Source organism: Prionailurus viverrinus, chromosome C1 (genome assembly GCF_022837055.1).
Source record: "Prionailurus viverrinus isolate Anna chromosome C1, UM_Priviv_1.0, whole genome shotgun sequence".
Lineage (NCBI taxonomy): Eukaryota > Metazoa > Chordata > Mammalia > Carnivora > Felidae > Prionailurus > Prionailurus viverrinus.
Window position 1 is genome coordinate 64,278,788 of NC_062568.1, and position 23,409 is coordinate 64,302,196.

Genomic DNA, 23,409 nt, shown 5'->3' on the forward strand with positions numbered 1-23,409 from the left:
GTGATTGTTTGCAGAAATATTTCTTTTTTCTTTTAGACTTGTAATAGAAGAAATTGAGGCAAGGTAGTGAAAGATTCTTGAACTTGGGCCTAGAATCTTGATTCAGTCATGTTCAAGCCTGGCAAATTACCAAACATCTCTGGACTTTAGTGGACTCACCCATAATCATTTTTTAACAAGGTGGTTTATGAAGATTTAATGAGACAACATGTATAAAAGTCCCTGGCTCATAGGAGATATTCAGTAAACTACGCCTTGGGCAACAGAAAACATTTCTGATGGTGAAATAATTTCAAGGTAACAAAGAACCTTAAGAACCTAACTAGAAAGCAAAAATTCTCTGCTCTAATTTCAGCAGTACCAGTGATTGGGATATGACTCCAGGAACATTACTTAACTACTTTGTCTATTATCATCATTTATAAAATGGGATAATAAAGTTTACCTCCCTTACAAAGGTCCTGTGTGCTATTAAAAACAAGACAACGGGCCCAACTTGGTGTCACTCATGCTAAGCTTTACATTGCTAAACCGAGACAATTACAGTTTTGGTTCTCCTAGAAATGGATCTTAAACGACTCAATCAGGAATGGTCTAATCGGCTCTAGTTAGGTAATTGGCCTGATAGAACACTGGCATCCATTAGAGGAAAGTAACCTTGGCATAACCAACCTGGTTTTTTTTTTAAACAAATTTAACGTTTATTTATTTTTGGGACAGAGAGAGACAGAGCATGAATGGGGGAGGGGCAGAGAGAGAGGGAGACACAGAATCGGAAACAGGCTCCAGCCTCCGAGCCATCAGCCCAGAGCCTGACGCGGCGCTCGAACTCCCGGACCGCGAGATGGTGACCTGGCTGAAGTCGGACGCTTAACCGACTGCGCCACCCAGGCGCCCCTAACCAACCTGGTTTTTTTTGTTTAATATAACTTCCTTGTTCCTGCTCCACTCTGCCTATAAAATTCTTTCATTTTATACAGCTCCTCGGAGCTCCCTTCTATCTGCTAGATTGGATGCTGCCTGATTCAAATTGATTTTTGCTCAAATAAGCTCTTAAAATTTTTAATATGCCCCTGTTTATCTTGTAATAGAACATTAGATAAATAGTAGAAAACACCATTGTGATACAGAATATTGTATAAGTCAACTTTTATTATTCTATTTTGTATGATAAATGCTGTTTTAGACAATAGAATGAGTTAATATGCAAAACATTTTTGTGTTAATTAAACATAGGATTGTGTTTAATCATTTGGTTAATTTTCCCTGAACATTCTGTAATCTTTATATTAGAGTTACTATTAACTAGCACAGCTTGACAAATGCTTCTATTCCTCTATTTGTGCATGGTGCTATTTTCAGTGAAGAGAAATTATTAGAAATACACTGGTTAATAGGAATGGTATTCAGGAGCTTTTAATGTTGCTTTAGATAGATCAGACCTGCTTGTGAATGTTTCTCTGAAGTCTGAAAATAATGACCATGCTCAGTTCTTGGTCTAGCAAAAAATATCTGGGCCAGGCAACCCCAAGAAGGTTGCAGATTCCAACACAGTAGGAGACTGACCTATTCCTCAAAAAGATCATACTGCTGTCGAAGTCCTACCTCCACCAAACACATAACTAAGCTGCAGATAAAAGTTGAGGTATTGGTGGTGGAGGTTGAGGAAGGAAGGAGAATTTGTTGGAAAGGGATAGATGGTCTAGTAATAACTACCTAATGAGGAAAACAGCACAGTGATTAAATCAAATGTAATGTAGATTAGCCTTATAAATCGTTAACATTGTTTAGCTGTTTTCTTGCCTTCATGATCCTAGAAAGCTATTCACCCTGTTGCATTTATCTACGTACCCGAAAGAGGAGCGCAGTAGGCATACTCTTCGGTTAAAATAAATTATTTTAAAAACCTCAAATAATATCCCTGTGTGTGTGATGTATGAAGAAATCAAACTCTCAATACCTCTCTCTTTCAATTGACAATATGCCCGCTAAAGGGATGGTAGACTGGGTTGGGAAATAAAAGGAGGAGAGTTTAAGCAGAAAATACTGTCATCTTAGGGCATACCTTTTCTGAATGATTACTCCTCCCTTATTCTCCCTGTCATATTTATTTTCTTCTTTGCTTGCTTGTCTCTACTTGGGGGGGCAATGTTAACAGAAGACTCCCTAGTGGATCTGACCTTCACTGAGGTACTTGCCAAAGTGAGGTTTTAGAAGAGAATTCTTGAGGAAAACTCACAGTGAGTAAAGGGGCTCTTCTGTCTCAATGCCTAGGGAAGAAGAGAGCTAAATATATAATTATAAAAATTAGGCTTAAGTTTAGGAACAGTTTGAAATGCCAACTAGAGCCAGAATAGTATAGATATAAATGGACATGGAATCGAAGACAGGCTTACCTTCATCACTTACAGGTACGTGACTCTCTCTGAGCCTCTCAATTTCTTTATACGTATAGTGGGATAATGTCTCTTTTTATACTTCACAGGATTGTTATTGAAACCAAATAGGATTATAAGTGTAGAAGAACACACACAGACACACACAGACTCTCTCTCTCTCTCTGCACATATATATCTATATCTATAGGTACATATATAGATACATATATATATCTATACATATTAGATACATATATAGATATATATAGATATATATAGATATATAGATCTATATATATCTCTCTGCACATATATATCTATATCTATAGATATATAGATATGTATGTATATATGTATATCTATAGATATAGAATATAGTATATATATAGTGTATATATATACATATATATACATATACATATATATAGTGTGTGTATACATAGATATATATGTATATATGTATATATACATATTATGTATATATGTATATATACATATATGTATATGTATATCTATGTATACATAGATATATATAGATATATATACACACGTATATATACGTATATATATACGTGTATATACATAGATATATACATATATATATAATCTAACATGGGGCTTTCATAATGTTTCAAGAGAAGTCCAGGAAGATCTGGAGGAGTCAGTCCATAGGCAGATCTGTGTTTCCTGCTTCCCAGACACCAGCCCTACTTTCATCTACTTCATATGCTATTGACACATACAATTTTATTTTATGGATTTTAAAGGTTAGGCCGCTAAGGACAGAGTTTGAAATGTGCAGATAACAAGTGTTCATGTTCTTGGATCAAGATAATGGCAACTGCATTGTGTTTACCGCTACCCAGAAAGCATTGAAAGCATCGAAAGAAGGGGCAAGGATGTTGCTGTGAGATGAGCCAGGTAACTATATTGTAATACTTTTCCGATGTTTTAGTCTCAAGACTTGTTTATACCCTTAAAAATTATTCACGACCTCAAGAGTTTCCTTAGAAAAATTCCCAAAACACAAGAGTCCACAAGCACACGTATTCCATTAGCCGCCAGTGTGATGATGTCATCACATGCCATGTCGCCTCTGGAAAGTCCACTGAACACTCATGAGACAATCAGTGTGGACAAAAAAAAAAAAAAGGCTTAGTATTATTAAGAAAGTAAGTCCTACCCCCATGATGCCCCCAAAAGAGTCTTAGGACCCCCAGGGAACCTGAGACCACACTTTGAGAACCACTGACCTGTTATTTTGAAGGAAACACAAAGGTACTGAATTATACATTAAGTCAGGTGTGTAGTTTTTCCATATCTGCTTCAAGCTCGAAGGACATGGGAATCATGAATGAGATTTACTTAAAGGAGAGTTCATAAAATATTTTCAATACTATCTTCACTCTTTCAACCTGCGTTTTAAGATCTTGAAAAAAGTCATGTTGGGCTGCTTTCACTGAAAGCATGGTAGCCACTCTTCTCTCTCATGAAGCAAAAATCAACCACAGACTTCAGTTAAAATGGAATTGGGGGGCGCCTGGGTGGCGCAGTCGGTTAAGCGTCCGACTTCAGCCAGGTCACGACCTCGCGGTCCGGGAGTTCGAGCCCCGCGTCAGGCTCTGGGCTGATGGCTCGGAGCCTGGAGCCTGTTTCCGATTCTGTGTCTCCCTCTCTCTCTGCCCCTCCCCCGTTCATGCTCTGTCTCTCTCTGTCCCAAAAATAAATAAACGTTAAAAAAAAAATTAAAAAAATGGAATTGGGACCTCTCATTTAGCCATTGATAAAATATTTTAATTTGATTCCTTTTGGGGTGGGGCTATGTGTATTCTGAAAAACTAGTCTCTGCCAGTGAATGAAATGAAATTTCAGAAAGCTAGAGGTGGAAGGCATCATCACCCGGATGTACACACCTTCCTTTAATGGAGTGGCTCCATTTTAAGTTGTCTTGAGCCTGGCATCGTAGTATTAGACTTCTGTAAACAACTCATTGTAGCGCTTACTTAACATTTCAACAATACGTTTTCATTGGGCACAATTGGTTCCTTTTGTCTTAAAATTTTTTTTAAGCTATCTGCCCCTTTATAAGCAAAGACAAAAGCTTGTCAGTCCCCAAATGCACTTTCTGTGCTTCACTTTGAGGACTTGTGTAGCCTGAATAGTTTTTAGTCCCTCCCAACAGCTGCTCTGTGTTTTTACATCTCTCAAGAGGGGTTAATTCTTTACAGCTGTATCCTGCCTTCCAAGAATCTCACATGTGCAAATTATTAATCTTTTTCTATTGCTACAGTAACTCCCCAGGCCATAAACACCCCCTACCTAAAACTGGCCCTTTTCCAAGATAAACTTTGGTATTCTTTCCCTGAAAAGATAATTTGGTCTCCTTAGGCTTACATTGTCACTTAGAACAATTGTTAAGATATAGAAACTTACAAACAATTATTTAGAAATAGTAATTTAATCTTCAAGTTTAAACCTCTATCCATTGTTGCATAATTTGAGTCTGAATTTTATATTTCACTTACTTAAAAAATCAGGCTGCTTATACTTTTCACAAATATACATTTCGGTATTTTTAAATTTTGGCATTATGCTAGTTAATATCAAATAGGATTTTTTAAAATAAAAAGCGTGGAGCCTTTCCTTTAGGTTAAGCAAATTACATTTTCAAATGTATTCTGTATATATTCATACTTGTGATGTATATCATATGTATGCATGCAGTTTATATCAATGTTTATTTGTAAAGGAGAAAAGAAGCTTCAAATATTACGGTAAGACAATTTATATGAATATGCAAATATGTTGGATAGTTGTAGCCCAGCTTTTCAATTTTAATATAAAATATACTACTTTATTGTAGATTTTTATATCCTTCAGGACTCCTCATGAGATGGCCACACCTTGGTCATTTCTCTCTGCCTCCATGATCTACGCTTTGATTTCTTCCCCATTTCTTAGCTACTGGTTGAATACTCTTCAGACACCTCCAGCCTTCAAAATAAATGATTTATTTTAAAAGTTAGATAAGTCATAATAAAGCATTAAGAAATTCTAGGAATTGCATTTCTCAGTGATTACATGCCTCTAGTGGTGTTCTGTGGCACAAGGCAGGGGGACCAGTGATTTTTACCACCTGACAAGTGCAATAATCCCCCAGAACTGCAAGGCCTGAAGCATCTTATTGCTGTTATGAAACAGAATTTATAAATAAAAATAAGGAAAACAGCCAGAGCCATGCACTTGCTGGGCTTCACTGACATTGATATGACAGCCAATCAGAAATTTCCATTTATGCCACGATGGCCAAACCAATAATTTTAGCAATAAAGCCTCTTCCGAGAAGTATTAAAATGGTTTGCCTCTAATATGTATTTAAGCACAAAGGAAGTTTAAAGGTAGGTTCGTTATAATTCAGACACACAATCATTTTAATATATACAGAAAACCTCCCTGTAGACCAATTAAAAGGAGCTTCCAAACAATACTGACTCTTAATTCACATAATATTAGAACTCAAGCAAGTTACATTTCAACATTTTTAGATAAGCTGTATAAGAGTCGGGAAAAAAAGGGATTAGGACAATAGTGAGATTTGAATTGCAGTTTGTATTATTTCAACTGCATTTTAACGGCCTTTATGACTAAAGGAGGGAATAAGAATGCAGAAGGAACAAACTTGTGTAGATTATTTTTTCATTACATGCATTATTCCAGTTTAAAAATGTCAGTCGCTTGTCATGTTAACCAAGAATGCATTCACTATTGTACATATCTAAAGCTGGAGTTAAACTGAGAATTTTGCAAAGGACAGATACAAAGAAGTGATTTTTCCTTCTCTCTGTATATAAAAATAGAACTTTCAGAAATGTCATGGCTGACACATTTAGCTGCTGGACATTGAAAATCCTCTTTCTGACTCACAACCTGTGACTGGAACTCTGTCAGAGTAATCAAGAGATGTTATACTATAGAGCACGACAGTAGGGGAGGCTTGGCTACTTGGCCTTGTTTTTAAAGTGAAAGATTTGAATTTGGATCATAACATAAATAAGTGTTTCTTACATCTCTCATCTTCCAAATACACAAAAAAGAATTAATTGTGTAAGGTATTTGTGCAGCTGATTATCTAAGTTAACCATTTAGCCTCTCTAATTTAGTATTTTACGAGTGTGTGGACTACTGAAGTAGGAATATGCTAAGAGATAAACATGACTGAATAAACACCTACAGCATGCTGGATTATTTTTCTAAATCGTATTGCAATAAATGATGATCATCGAGGAATACAGCGAACCTTCAAAAAATACAACCACAATTCAGAAATTGAAAGGCAATTCTTGTATACTATTTATCTCCTTTTGATCTCATATGTAATTAGAGACCCTCTTTTCTCAAGAGAGATCAAGAGAATTGTGACATACGTTACAATATAGTTTCCCCCAGTACTCTATAAAAATTAAAGAAGGCTGGGTTTCCAGCTTTTTATTATGTCTGTGAGTGTTTTCGCTTCTGCCTACTTTAAGAAAGACTTTTATTATGATTGTCGATTTTGTGAAAACAGAATATGGCTGAATAAACATTAATGTAAACGTCCAGATTAGAAAAGTTCTCAGTAAGTGTTCAAAATTCTTCCTGGGGTTTAATTTTTTTTTTAATTTTTTTTTAATGTTTATTTATTTTTGAAACAGAGAGAGACAGAGCATGAACAGGGGAGGAGCAGAGAGAGAGGGAGACACAGAATCTGAAACAGGCTCCAGGCTCTGAGCTGTCAGCACAGAGCCCGACGCGGGGCTCGAACTCACGGACCGTGAGATCATGACCTGAGCCGAAGTCGGACGCTTAACCGACCGAGCCACCCAGGCGCCCCCTGGGATTTTAAAATTACCATATGGCGTGTCTTGGCTTTCCCTCACTTTTTGGAAATGGCAACATTTAACTGTTCAAGATGGATGAATGACTATAATATATTTTGGCCCACTGGAGTAACTGATTATGATACTACTATGATTTAGGGGAAGATATTCTAATTTTTGATTGGTAATTGATTTGGGGTCCCAATGTTATATATTTATACTTATTTGAAAGGGTATCTTTAACAAAACTATAGAACCTCATCATATTTCTGCAAATGAGACAGAAGTAGGTTCATTCTCTCCCATGTCTGTTTCTCTCAAGCCTGGTTGACTAAAGGCCAAGCTAGGAAGTAGACATTTGTCTGGTGGCATGGAAAGAACTGTGGCTTTTGAGTTCGGTTCCAATTCTGCTTCTGACAGTTACCAGCTGTGTGACGTTGGATAAGTTACTTAATCTTTATGAACCTAAGTTTTCTCATCCTTCTAATGGGGAAGCTCAAACTGTGACGTTTAACAAATCAGGCAATAGCATGAGGCTTAGCAGTGGCAGGCCTTGAAGAACACACTTGAGGAAACCACTTACTCTTTCCTTTCTTGAAGGCATTCAGAATTTATTTTTTGCCCTTCCTCGCCCAAATTTGAAGTGCCTTATTTTCCCTGTGTCCACATTTCCTTGGGATCTTATGCTTTGCTTCTTACTTCAAGTTCACCCAAATGAGCCATACCCCATGCTCCAATTGTCCTCGAATGTATCTGTCTGCTAGAGCATGACGACTCTCTTACCCATTCTCTCCGGTTTTAATCTTTTTTAAGTAGAAGCTTACCATTCTAGGAACGAACAGGATAGTGTATTCTTATATATTATATAGAATGTATTCTGATAAACTTAAAGAATCACAGAATCTTCAAACTTGAAGCGATCTACTAAATTAGAGATAACAAAATCAACTCCCTTCAGGGCTAGGCAGACACAGTAAATGAGTGAAACGGGCTGGGTGAGAGTATATATGCATGCTCAATACAGAAGAATAGAATGGGAGCCAACTAGAAGTAGCTTGCATCTGTAGAGGGCAGTCACTACCCAGCTCAAGCTGAGTGTTGTGGACATTTTGGCACAGTTTTGAGCCAGTTTTTCGATTTTTTCAAGACAAAAAAGCAAGTCCAGATTTTTATGTGACTTATTTTAATTAACAATTTTGTCGATATTGTCGTTTAAAAATGCTGGTCTAAACCAAACATATCGAATGGCCGGATCCAGACAAGTGGTCGTTTTAGGACCTTTGTTAAATCATCTGACTCTAATAACCTAATGTGTAGATGAAGACACTGAAACCCAGAGAGTCAAGTTACTTTCCCAAGGTTAGTTAGTGGCAAAACAAGGAAAAGAACCCAGGTTTCCAGACCCATGTTTTAAGAATGCCACATTTACCCACTTTGCCTCTTCGTTCTTTCTGACACACAGATGATGTTTTGAAGTATATTAGTTTCTTAGGGTCACAGGCACAGTACATAACAATATTCTTTCCTTACACCACAGAATCATCTAGTCCCTAAATCTCCCAAGTGACGTGCGTGTCTAAAGTATTTTGATCAAGAGACTATTACTTTAATATTTGAACAGATTGTATAGCATCTCCAAATATATGAGTTTACCTCCCCACCAACCTTTACCACTCTCTGGAGTTATTTATACTTTGGAATTATTTGCCTTGAGTCTATTATTATGTTTCTAATGGAAGTTTAATATTTTAGGAAAACTTAGGACAATTTGATATTTTGCAGTATTCAAATACATAATTTAACTTTTTAGAATTAACTTGAAATGCTTCAGATTAGCACATGTATATGTATAATTCACTTGATCAAGTTTAGACTTTTAGGAATCAAAGATTAATAAGTATGGACATATTCCTTTGGGGGAACATCCGCGTGTCATTCCTGTGTTATAAAAATGACAGAGAACTCCTTTGTTGATTTGTGTATAGAGGTTTCTGTATTCAGGGGCTCCCTAGGCTCTAAAAGCTGATTAGCAATTTGTGAACACAGTGAGGTAATTTTGGCATTTTTACCTTAGAGTAAATTATAACTCAAGTTTAAAATTCTAGTGGGCAAACTTATTTTATTATTATACCTAGCTGGGTAACGGTTGCTAAATTTGAATCCTCTTGAGGCTGCTCATTTGGATATTTGAATTTTAATGTGGCACACATACATTCTCCACACTAAATTCAAACCCACCCTGATCACGTACTAATTGAACAGAACTGTCCATTCCAATTGTGGGTAATGGAGATTAGGGTGCTTACAAATACAGTCCATTGATTAGGTTACATGGTATAATTTCAGGGCTGTGAAAAATTCCTACCTCTGGTTTTGCTCTTCCCTTGGGGTGCCCAGTCTTCTCTGTGACCCCAACTTGCTTCAAGATTTTTAAATTTGCTGCTAACTAAGGTGGATGCATTTCCTGACCTTGCTATGGGAATAGAACATAAGTCCCTCAAGTGCTGTAGGAACTAATTAATATGCATATTATTCCAGGAAAGAATCATTATTTCATGGATATCTTTGTGAGAGTATTTGCCATAATGGTTAATTACTAAGGCCATGCCCACTGCTAATACAGAAAGAGATTCTTTATTTAGATATGATATTTTTGTTTTATAACTCAATGTACTTCATATAAATTTGTGACTGTGTAAGGGTGAATATTGGGAGTTTTTATACCACTCTTAAGTTCCTTTCTAGGATTGATAAGCGATATGTCAAAAACAGGATCAGAAATTATCAAACTTCCCAAAGACTTTTGGGAATTTAGAAATTTACATGGGGTTAAGGTGATAATCGCAGAAAACAATTGTAGTCATTTTACTTAATTTAATGACACAAATACCTGTTGGGGGATTTTGAAGAGTGAAACACCACACTGTAACAGGTACAAGAAATAGCATGATTAAGAAAGCATGGTCTCTCTTTGAAATTTCCTCCCTCTATTGGCCTTATTCACCCTCATTGGGAGCTTTATTGCGGATGGCATAGGCCAACCAGGAACTGACAAGCATGAGAGAACCCAGCATACTCAGAAAAGGCTACAGATAGTGAGGAGGTGGTTTTCCAGGCAAAGCAGCCAGTGTCAGGATGCAGCTGTGGATGAACGCAAGGTTAGACCTTCAGTTCAAGAATGGGACTAGGCCTTAGACATTAATTGATCTGTGGCAGGTTTCTGCGGCAAGGAAACTGGAGTAGAACAACAAGAAAAAAAGACTGAATTACTAGACTTGCTATAGAAAATGGAAATCTAGCCAGAGACAAGTCAAACGCCCAGTGTCTTGATTTGAAAACTGTCTGAACTTGGTCCCCAACCCACCTACTGGGTGGAAGCCATATTGGCTCAAGGTATTTGAATCCTCAGTCTAGTCACTGGGTGATTACTAATGAAAACATGCAGGCAATCCATTGGACACCAGGCTAAAAATTAAAATTATAATACAAAAATACGAAATAAAGACATGAGCAGCTGCACGCTATGGGGAAAACAGATTCTGTAGATTAATTCTTGACGAACTGAAACAAACAAACAAACAAACAAAATAACAAAAAGAAAAGAAAAACATCCAGAAGTATAGTCCTTGGGGAAAAAAATGTTTCATAATCCAGAATTGCTACAATATATAATCTAAAATATCTACTTTTAACAATATAAACCAACCAACCAACCATTCAGAGAAACAGGAAGGCATGGTCCACATTTAGGAAAAACAAAACAAAACAACAAAAAACAGTAAATAGACTGTCTCCAAGGGGGGCTTAGAACTTTAATTAATCAGATAAAGATTTCAAAGCAACTATTGTGAATATTTCAAATGGTTAAAGAAAACCTTGCTTAAAAATTTGAAGGAAAGTATTATGGTAACTCATGACACAGGAAATCTTAATAAAGAAATAGAAATTATTAAAAAGGAAAAAATGGGAGTTCTAGAGTTGAAAAGTACAGTAATAAAAAAGGACAAAAATCCACTAGATGAACTCAATAGCAGATATAAGATAAACAGGTATAAGATGGCAGAAGAAAGGATCAGTGAACTTGAAAACAGAGCAACAGAAGATAGACTGATCAATAGAAATAATCCAAAGAAGAAAATACAGGAAAATAATTGAAGAAAAGTGAATAGTATCTGAGATACCTGTGGGACAGTATCCCACGTGCCAACATATGTATGATGAAAGTCTAATAAAGAGAGGAAAGAAAGGGGTAGAAAACATATTTGAACAATAATGACCAAATCCATCTCAAATTTGATGTTAAACAATAGATTCAAGAATCTAAGTGAATTTCAATCAGGAAAAAGACAAGAGATTTATGCCCCAGACCCATCATAGTCAAACATTGAAACCCATTACCAAAGAGAAAGTTTTGAAAGTATATACAAGAACAAAAGTAAGATTAGTGGCTCATTTCTTATCAGAAACACTGGAGGTGAAAGGTAAGTATAGTGACAGAGAGTGAGAGAGAGAGAGAGAGAGCGCTAGAGTTTTCTGCCAGTAGAACTATCTTAGAAGAAAACTAAAGGAAATTCTTCAGGCAAAAGGAAATCATACTGGACAGTAACTTGAATCTGTAAGAAGACATAAGGAGTGTTGGAAAATATGGGAAAATGCAAAAAAAAAAAAAAAACAACTGTATAAGTATGTGTTTTCTCTCTTCTTGTTTTAATTTCTCTAAAAGATATGATTGTATAAAGTAATAGTTATAACACCCTATTGTTGGGTTTGTAATACATTTGATATATATATGAGAATAATAGCAAAAGAGAGGTGGGAGGGAACGAAACTTTCCTGGTACAAGTTGCTGTATTTTAAACACATTTTTTTTCAATGTTTTTTATTTATTTTTGGGACAGAGAGAGACAGAGCATGAACGGGGGAGGGGCAGAGAGAGAGGGAGACACAGAATCGGAAACAGGCTCCAGGCTCAGAGCCATCAGCCCAGAGCCTGACGCGGGTCTCGAACTCACGGACCGCGAGATGGTGACCTGGCTGAAGTCGGACGCTTAACCGACTGCGCCACCCAGGCGCCCCAAGTTGCTGTATTTTAATGGAAGCCCGTGTTAAAATAGATTTTGATAGTTTAGCTGCAAGTTGTAATTCCTAGCAGAACCACTAAGAAAATATCTTTAAAACTGTTTAAAATATCAACAGAGGAATTATAACACTAAAATATATTTAACACAAAAGGCAGAACTGTATGAAAAGAAGAATTAAAAGACATGACATTAATAAAAAACAAATAGCAAAGTGATAAATATAAATCCAATCACATCACTAATTACATTAAAGGGGAACAGATTAAACATTGCGGTCAAAGTAAGAGATTGTCAAACTGAATTATAATGCAAGGATCAACTATATGCTCTCTATATAAGACACTCATTTTAAATATAAAGATACAAGTATGTTGAAAGTAAAAAGATGGAAAAAGATATATTATGTGAACCATAATCATAACAGGGATGGAGTAGCTATATTAATATCGAGCAAAATCAAATTTAAGAAAATAAATATAAGAAACAAAAAGAAACATTTTATAATAATAAAAGGGTCAATATCAGAAGGGTCAATAACAATCATAAGTGTAAACACATCTTGCAAGAGAGATTAAATACATTAAGCAGAATCTGACAGAATTGGAAGAGAGAAAAAATAATTGAAAAATTATGATTGGAAAAAAAATTATGCTTGGAGATTTTAACTTGCTGTTAAGTTCTCCAACTGGCTTCAAAAAAATGATAGAACTGGGCAGAAAATCAGCAAGAATATGAAAGACTTGAATACTTCTATCCATCTAACTATCCTGACTGAAAAATTTTAAATGCCTCATCCAACAGAGCAGAAAACACATTCTTTTTCAAATGCACGCATAATTTCTTCTAAGCCATATACTAGATCATAAAACAAATCTCAATATAGTTAAAAGATTGATTTTATGCGAAGTATGTTTTCTGACCACAATGAAATTAAGTAAGAAATCAGTAACAAAAAGAATTTTGGAAAAATTCCAAATATTTGGAAATTAAGCAACACATTTCTCAATAGTTCATGGACAGAAGAAGAAATAGAAGGAAATTTAGAAAATATTCCTAATAAAAATGGAAACATAGCATATCACAATATATGGAGCACAGCTAAAGCAGCTCTTAGAGGAAAATATATAGTTTCAAATTTCTGTTCAGTTGACCCTTGCACAACACAGGTTTGAACTGTGTAAGTCCACTAATATGTAGATTTTTTTTGATATTTGTAACAATTTGAAAAACTTGGAGGGGAACTGCATCACCTGGAAATAACAAAAGATTAAGAAAAAAGTATGTCATGGATGCATAAAATATATGTAGATCCTAGCGTGTTTTTTTTATCACTTACTACCATAAAATATACAAAACCTATTATAAAAATTAAAAATTTATCAAAACTTATGCACATAAACACTGACTGTACTTGATGGCATTTATAACCAAAATAAATGTAAACAAATATAAAGATGCAGTATTGCATTATAAATGTATATAATTAGCTCTAGTCCAGGCTGTACTACTATAACAATTTCATAGCCACCTCCTGTTGCAATTGGTGTGATGTTCAAGTGTTGTATTCACTTAAAATGCCCATGTGATACTGATCAGCTCCACGTGAGCAGTTTGTCCCTCCAGTAAACTGCATATGTCAGTAAAGAGTGATCTCTTGTGGTTCCCACTATTAGTAGTTAAGTTTTGGGGGGAATCAAAAGTTATAAGTGGGTTTTCAACTGCATGGTGCAGTAACCCAGCATTGTTCAAGGGTCAACTGTATTGTTAAGAAGAAACGTCTCACATCAATAACCTAAGCTCCACCTTAGAAATCGAGATAGGAGAGTAAACTGAGTCCAAGGAAAGCATTAGAAAGAAAACAATAAAGACAAGAATGGACATCAGTGAGAAAAATAAAAAACAGAAAATTAAGAAAAAAGATCAGTGAAATCAAAAGTTAGTTATTTGAAAAGTTTAACCAAATTGATACATCTCTAGGTAGACTGACTAAGAAAAAAAGGTAGGGGGCCCAAATTAGCTAAATCAGGAAAGAAAAAGGGGATATAGCTACGAATCCTAGAGACATTAAAATGATTACAAGAGAATATTATGAACAACTTCATTTCATTTTTAGAAATTGGCAAGCTGATTCGAAACTTTATGTGGAAATTCAAAGGACCTAAGAAAGCCAAAACCATTTTGAGAAAGAAAAACAAAATTGGAAGCCTTATATTATCTAATTTCAAACCTTATTATAGAGCTACCATAGTCAAGGTAGTGTGGTATTGCTATAACATCAATGAAACAATAGAAGAGAATTGGACGTCTTTTATATTTATGGTCAATTGATTGTCAACAAAGTGGGCAATGCAATTTAATGGGAAAACTAAAGTGTTTTTAAGAAATGGTGGAGAGAAAATTGAATATCCATATTTAAAATAAATGAACTTAGACCATTACCTCACACTATATGTCGAAATGAACTCAAAATGGATCATAGACATAAATATAATACATAAAACTATAAAACTCTGACACAAACCCAAGGATAAAACCTTGATGAGCTTTAAGTAAAGATTTCCTAGATAAGTTACCAAATACCAGATTTATAATAGAAAGAAATGATGAATTAAACTTCATCAAAATTTAAAACTTTGGCTAGGAACTTTAGATGGGGAAAAACTACTTCCAAATCATATATCTGATAAAGGTCTTATATCCTAGATTTGCCAAAAAAATTCTTATAACTCTACAAGAAGACAATACAATTAAAACATAGGTGTGGTAACCAGCCTCCAGATAGCCTCCAATGACTTGTTGTTTTTTGATGTTCCTTTGTGTGGTGCCCTCCCACATCATATCACAGGTGCACCGTGTGACCAATAGGCTGCAGCAGGAGTGATATGTCACATCTAAGGCTAAGTCATAAAAACCATTGAGGCTTGTGCCTTGCTCTCACCATTGCACCAATCATTCTCAAGCTGTTCTGTCATGAGGAGTTTCAGTTAGCAGCTTTGTGAATGAGACACCTCGGAAGTGGATCCTTCAGCCCCAGTCAAGCCTTTGGGTGATTGACATCTTAACTGCGGTCTCATGAGAGACATAGAGCCACAAACACTAAGCTAAGCGCCTACTACATTTTTGACCTTCAGAAAATATGTGAGATAATGGTTTTGTCGGTGGTGTTTTAAAGTCACTAAGTTTGGAACAATTTTTTTTTGTCTTTTTTCATCTTTCTTTTCTTTTCTTTTCTTTTCTTTTCTTTTTTTTTTTCACTGAGGTAATTGATAACTAACACAATGGACAAAAGATTTGAATGGAAAGTTTACCAGAGAAAATCTACGAATGGCTAATTACTACATGAAAAAATACTCAACCTCATTAGTCATTAGAGAGATGAAAATTAAATACACAATGTGACACACTACAAACACACTAGAATAATTATAATAAAAATATGGACAATACCAAGTATTGGTGAATGTGTGGCAAAATGGAAACCCTCACACACTGCTGGTGGGAATGTAAAATGAAAAAAAAATTAGTAAAAAATTAAACATAAACTTACAATACAATCCAGCAATTTTATTCTTAGATATCTACCTAAAAGAAATGAGAACATATATCCACACAATACTTATGTATGATTATTCATAGCAACATTATTCATAATGCCTCCCAAACTCGAGATAATCCATACATCCATTGATTGATGAATGAATAAACAAAATGTAGAATATCCATAAACAAAATACGGTGTACCCATACAACGAAGCATTTTTCAGTAATAAAAAGGAACAAACAACTGATGCATGCTATAACATGGATGAGCCTCAAAAACATTATGCTAAGTGAAAGAAGCCAGACACAAAAGGTCACATAGTACACTTATTTAATTTATATAATATTTTCAGAAGAATTAAATTTGTAGAGACAAAAAAGCAAAGCACTGGTTGCCTGGGGGTGAGAGTGAGGATTGATAGGAGGGAACTTTGGGGGTAAGGAAAATTTTCTACCACTTGATTGTTGTGATGGTTGCACACCTCTATACATCTATTTATGAGGAAATTCGAAAGACCTAGAATAGTCGAAACAATTTTGAAAAACAGAAGAAAGAAAAAGTTGGAAGCTTTATCGTATCCAATTTTGAGTTTATTGTAAAACTAACAGAATCAAAAGTGTGGTAGGTTGCCTGCCTGGCTCAGCTGAAAGAGCACACAACTCTTGATCTTGGGGTCATGCGTTCAAGCCCCATGTCGGGCATAGAGTTTACTTTAAAAAAAAAAGATGGCGTCGTATTGGTATAAAATATATACACTTACAGTGATTTATATACCTGTAATAGGTGAATTTTACGGTATGTGAATTATACCTCGATAAAGCTGTTAACAAAAAATGTGAAAGAGGTACAGAGTACTATGATAGAAGGAGAACCTAATTCCAAATGAAGGCACCTGGGGAAAAAAATGAATGTGCAGAAACTGAGGTAGAACTCAAAGGTGAATTTGTGGTGGGGTTTAAAGGGAAAAGTAGTTCTGGTCTGCAGAAAGATTAAAGATGCAAGGCTGTGGAATAAGCTGTGTTTTGACAGGATTAGGAGCCTAGTGTCTATTGTAGTGAATGTGTCACATTAAGAGTAGATGTGGAATGACATTTATTCTATAGGCCATGGGAAAACTAACTTCATAATCTCCAATCCTGGCCTCTCCTTTACACTTCAGACTGAAAAATCTATTTGCAAGACATCACCACCTGGATGTCCCCACACATCTTAAATTAAACGTGCTCTAATTTTTTGCTAATTCCTTCTCATGTTCTCTTTCTGTTGATGACTATACCATCCACCCATTTGCTCAAGATAGAATCTTAACTATTATTAAATGTTTATTTTGAGAGAGAGCATGAGTGGGAGGAAGGGACAGAGGATCCAAGAAAGGTTCTGCACTGACAACACTGTGCCTGACACAGGGCTTGAACTCAGGAACCGTGAGATCATGACATGGGCCAAAGTCAGCCACTCAACTGATTGGGTGACTGAGCCACCCAGATGCCGCCAAAACTTAACTATTCTTAATGCTTCAGTGCTTGCTTCTCCATATAAGATCCATCAACAAATTTTATTACTTCATTTTGCTTCCTACATTTTTCTCTGGTCTTTATTTCTTTACTGCTATACCTCCACTATCTTGGCTCAGACTTTAATCTTCTCCTTGGACTATTGAAATTATCTTCAAGGTAGTTCCCTTGTTTCTAGTCTTGCCCTATTTAAGCATACAACATAATTTTCAGTGATTAATTTGCAATTCAGATCTGATCATGTCATTCCTTGATTAAAACCCTTCAGGGGCTTCAGCTTCTCATCACCTAATGGAAAAAGTTTAAGGTATTCCACCAGACTTTTCATTTCTGACCCATGCCTTTTAAACTTTATCCTGTGACCTCTTCAGATGGTCTTACCAGTCCTTGCTGTTTTCTAACCTATCTCACCTTTATGCTTTCCCAGTCCTCCTATATCCACCCAACTATCCTCACTTATAAGGCCCAACTCAGTACCTCCAAGAAGCTCTTTGAATTCTATCTCCTTTGTGCCAGGTTAGATGGTCTTATTGCCAAGTTGGGCACTTTTTTTTTCTCATAGTTTGTCCCATATTGCATGACATTGAACAATTTATGTCTTTCTCTCCAAGTTGTGAGTACCCTGAAAATAGGGCTTGCATATTTCTCACATCTGTAATCTAACAGTCTCTCACTGTATCTGTCACACAGGAGAAGCACAAAACATATTTACTGAGTGAAAGTAGGGAATTCTGGTGACGTAGAGAATGGATTGGAGAGGGAAAAAGCTTGAGGAAATGGCGTCATTTTTAAAATGGTTCAGGTGAGAGTTAATGAGACTATATATAAATTTTTTAATTTTAGCATTCAAAGAAGACGTGTTTTATGAAACTTTAAGAGTAGATTAATTTTAAGTGCTCTTGAACGTCACAAGAAAAGACTCAGCAGTACAAGATACAAAGTAAGCTTCATAGTGTGCCACAGCAAATGGTAGATGTGAATCTGAAGCGTGTCACCGTGCTTTGTTCCGAGCTAAAGATGCCAAGCCATCTCTCTCTCAGGTGCCAAATATTACTAATTACTGGTGGGCTACCAAGAGTGCTGTGTTTAGAAGGACTTTAAAACCAGATCCCAGTTCCATAGAGGAAATTACCACAATCAATTATTAATGTCTGTCATGGTTACAGAAAGGTAGGGTGACTCCGTGAAATTAAAGGATTTCCCAAACCTGTAATTGGCCCTATTCTGCACTAAATGAATGACTTGAATACATAAGTGACAGGCTTATCTAAATTGTAGATAACACAAAACTAGGAAGACCACAAATATGCCGGGCAGCAGTCATGTCAAAATGAATTTATAGTTGGCAACATTGCTCTACCGAAATTAAATGCAGCTGGATTAAACATACAATCCTATACTTGGATCAGAAAAATCTTCCTGGATGTTAGCAGATAAAAATACTTAAGAATGTGATTTCACAGCAAACACAGTAAGAGTAAAAAGCATGTTGAGGTAAGAAACACAATGTCCTAAGGGAGGTAACAGTTCCTGTTTACTCTGTGATGACCTAACTTCACGGGGCATTTGTCCTTAAATTTTGGCATTCACTTTAAAAGGAACTTTGAGGGGCACTTGGCTGGCTCAGTCAGTAGAGTATGTGACTCTTGATCTTGAGGTTGTGAGTTTAAGCCCCATGTTGACTGTAGAGCTTACTGAAAAAATAATAATAATAAAATAAATAAAAGGAATTTTGAGAGAAAACATGAAATTATATTGTCGAAGTTAAATGAAGTTGAGTGAAAAATGGAACATTATGTGGAAGATAATGTTATCTTCCTACATCTAAATTCTAGAGCAACATTGGACACATGGACAGGCAAAAGAAAAGGAGGCTGGGAGTTAATCCCAAGGATTAGAGGAGTCTAAAAATAAAATTGGCTGCACTGAAATAGCATCAATGGAGGTGCTTTCTATAAACCAGAGAGAAATTTGCCAGGAATACATTATATTACTGGTTTCTGTCCAGAACTAATACCAAGGTTTACATGTCCCACTGGCTGATTGAATTTTTCACGAGTACAACTATATTGCAGAGAATTGGGGGGACGAGGTGCTGGAGATCTGATCCTGATTTTGCTACTAACAAACAGTAACGAGGGTGATCCTTCTAAACATAAATTAGATCATATCATATCTCTGCTCAAACTTTTCAACTAGTTCTCATTTTTCCCATAGGAAAATTCAAAACTTTTCAATACCTTCCAGGTACTCACACTGACTTCTGGACTATTCCTCAAGTATCCCAGACACATCCTGACTGCAGGGTTTTTGTTCTACCTGAGTGTTGCTTAAACCTTTTAGTGTTTTATAATATTTCCAAATGCATGGCTGAAACTTGGCATTTTAGATGCATGGTTTCTCTTGAAGTGTTGGATGAGTTGATAACAATGACACCATCAGCCAAAGCTGCACAATTTAGCGCTTCTTCCTTTTGAACAGGACATGTGTTTTCCAGCTCACCACAGGTCCCAACAAGGCAGAAACACTCATTTATTACTAGCTCTATCCCAAAAGAACAAAAGGCTGGTGCATTAGCAGCCCTCCTCAAATTTTAGTGTGTGTAGAATCATCTGTAGAACTTGTTAGAATCAAAATTACTGGGCCAACCTCGGATATTCCGGTGTAAGGAAGTTAGGGTTGGGGCCCCCAAATTCACATCTCTAACAAGCTCCCAGGTACTGAAGCTGTGGTCTGAGAACTAAACTTCATGTGGCACTATAGTGAAACATTTTCATTTATAGTAGTTTTTTTTTTCTTCCCCGACATATTTTGTTTTAAAATTAATAACCACAAAACAGTGTTTTTAAAACATTACTGCTGAATCCTAATTATTACTGTATTTTATTGTGTACAAATGGTGGCAATTAAGCTGTTTAGTCTCCTTATGTCTTCAGGTCTTGGATTTTTGGCTCTTTACTCCCCCGGGGTGCTTAAGCTGTCTTTTGATTTTACCTTGAGTTACAGTATTTTGAATTGGTCATCCAGAATAAACTAAATAGGTATTAGCATTTCAAGAGCAACTTACATCTATGTTATTTTGAAAATGCCATCTGGTACCAAATATTAATAACTTCATAATAACGGAGAAACCAACACTCATGACTGGGAGGGGATAATCATCATCAAATAGTATTTTCTGGCACACATGAGGCCCGTCTTTTTTTTTTTTTCTATGCTTTGTCATGTTTATTTATTTATTTTTTATTTGTTTTTTATCTTTTTAATTTTTTTTAAACATATGAAATTTATTGTCAGATTGGTTTCCATACAACACCCAGTGCTCATCCCAAAAGGTGCCCTCCTCAATACCCATCACCCACCCTCCCATCCCTCCCACCCCCCAACAACCCTCAGTTTGTTCTCAGTTTTTAACAGTCTCTTATGCTTTGGCTGTGTCCCACTCTAACCTCTTTTTTTTTTCCTTCCCCTCCCCCATGGGTTTCTGTTAAGTTTCTCAGGATCCACATAAGAGTGAAACCATATGGTATCTGTCTTTCTCTGTATGGCTTATTTCACTTAGCATTACACTCTCCAGTTCCATCCACGTTGCTACAAAGGGCCATATTTCATTCTTTCTCATTGCCACGTAGTACTCCATTGTGTATATAAACCACAATTTCTTTATCCATTCATCAGTTGATGGACATTGAGGCTCTTTCCATAATTTGGCTATTGTTGAGAGTGCTTCTATAAACATTGGGGTACAAGTGCCCCTATGCATCAGCACTCCTGTATCCCTTGGGTAAATTCCTAGCAGTGCTATTGCTGGGTCATAGGGTAGATCTATTTTTAATTTTTTGAGGAACCTCCACAATGTTTTCCAGAGTGGCTGCACCAGTTTGCATTCTCACCAACAGTGCAAGAGGGTTCCCATTTCTCCACATCCTCTCCAGCATCTATCATCTCCTGATTTGTTCATTTTGGCCACTCTGACTGGTGCGAGGTGATATCTGAGTGTGGTTTTGATTTGTATTTCCTTGATGAGGAGCGACGTTGAGCATCTTTTCATGTGCCTGTTGGCCATCCGGATGTCTTCTTTAGAGAAGTGTCTATTCATGTTTTCTGCCCATTTCTTCACTGGGTTATTTGTTTTTCGGGTGTGGAGTTTGGTGAGCTCTTTATAGATTCTGGATACTAGCCCTTTGTCCGATATGTCATTTGCAAATATCTTTTCCCATTCCGTTGGTTGCCTTTTAGTTTTGTTGGTTGTTTCCTTTGCTGTGCAGAAGCTTTTTATCTTTATAAGGTCCCAGTAGTTCATTTTTGCTTTTAATTCCCTTGCCTTTGGGGATATGTCAAGTAAGAAATTGCTACGACTGAGGTCAGAGAGGTCTTTTCCTGCTTTCTCCTCTAGGGTTTTGATGGTTTCCTGTCTCACACTCAGGTCCTTTATCCATTTTGAGTTTATTTTTGTGAATGGTGTAAGAAAGTGGTCTAGTTTCAATCTTCTGCATGTTGCTGTCCAGTTCTCCCAGCACCATTTGTTAAAGAGACTGTCTTTTTTCCATTGGATGTTCTTTCCTGCTTTGTCAAAGATGAGTTGGCCATACGTTTGTGGGTCTAGTTCTGGGGTTTCTATTCTATTCCATTGGCCTATGTGTCTGTTTTTGTGCCAATACCATGCTGTCTTGATGATTACAGCTTTGTAGTAGAGGCTAAAATCTGGGATTGTGATGCCTCCTGTTTTGGTCTTCTTCTTCAAAATTACTTTGGCTATTCGGGGCCTTTTGTGGTTCCATATGAATTTTAGGATTGCTTGTTCTAGTTTTGAGAAGAATGCTGGTGCAATTTTGATTGGGATTGCATTGAATGTGTAGATAGCTTTGGGTAGTATTGACATTTTGACAATATTTATTCTTCCAATCCATGAGCAGGGAATGTTTTTCCATTTCTTTATATCTTCTTCAATTTCCTTCATAAGCTTTCTATAGTTTTCAGCATACAGATCTTTTACATCTTTGTTTAGATATATTCCTAGGTATTTTATGCTTCTTGGTGCAATTGTGAATGGGATCAGTTTCTTTATTTGTCTTTCTGTCGCTTCATTGTTAGTGTATAAGAATGCAACTGATTTCTGTACATTGATTTTGTATCCTGCAACTTTGCTGAATTCATGTATCAGTTCTAGCAGACTTTTGGTGGAGTCTATCCGATTTTCCATGTATAATAGCATGTCATCTGCAAAAAGTGAAAACTTGACTTCATTTTTGCCAATTTTGATGCCTTTGATTTCCTTTTGTTGTCTGATTGCTGATGCTAGAACTTCCAACACTATGTTAAACAACAGCAGTGAGAGTGGGCATCCCTGTCGTGTTCCTGATCTCAGGGAAAAAGCTCTCAGTTTTTCCCCATTGAGGATGATGTTAGCTGTGGGCTTTTCATAAATGGCTTTTATGATCGTTAAGTATGTTCCTTCTATCCCGACTTTCTCGAGGGTTTTTATTAAGAAATGTTGCTGAATTTGTCAAATGCCTTTTCTGCATCGATTGACAGCATCATATGGTTCTTATCTTTTCTTTTATTAATGTGATGTATCACATTGATTGATTTGCGAATGTTGAACCAGCCCTGCATCCCAGGAATGAATCCCACTTGATCATGGTGAATAATTCTTTGTATATGCTGTTGAATTCGATTTGCTAGTATCTTATTGAGAATTTTTGCATCCATATTCATCAGGGATATTGGCCTGTAGTTCTCTTTTTTTACTGGGTCTCTGTCTGGTTTAGGAATCAAAGTAATACTGGCTTCATAGAATGAGTCTGGAAGTTTTCCTTCCCTTTCTATTTCTTGGAATAGCTTGAGAAGGATAGGTATTATTTCTGCTTTAAACGTCTGGTAGAACTCCCCTGGGAAGCCATCTGGTCCTGGACTCTTATTTGCTAGGAGATTTTTGATAACCGATTCAATTTCTTTGCTGGTTATGGGTCTGTTCAAGCTTTCTATTTCCTCCTGATTGAGTTTTGGAAGAGTGTGGGTGTTTAGGAATTTGTCCAT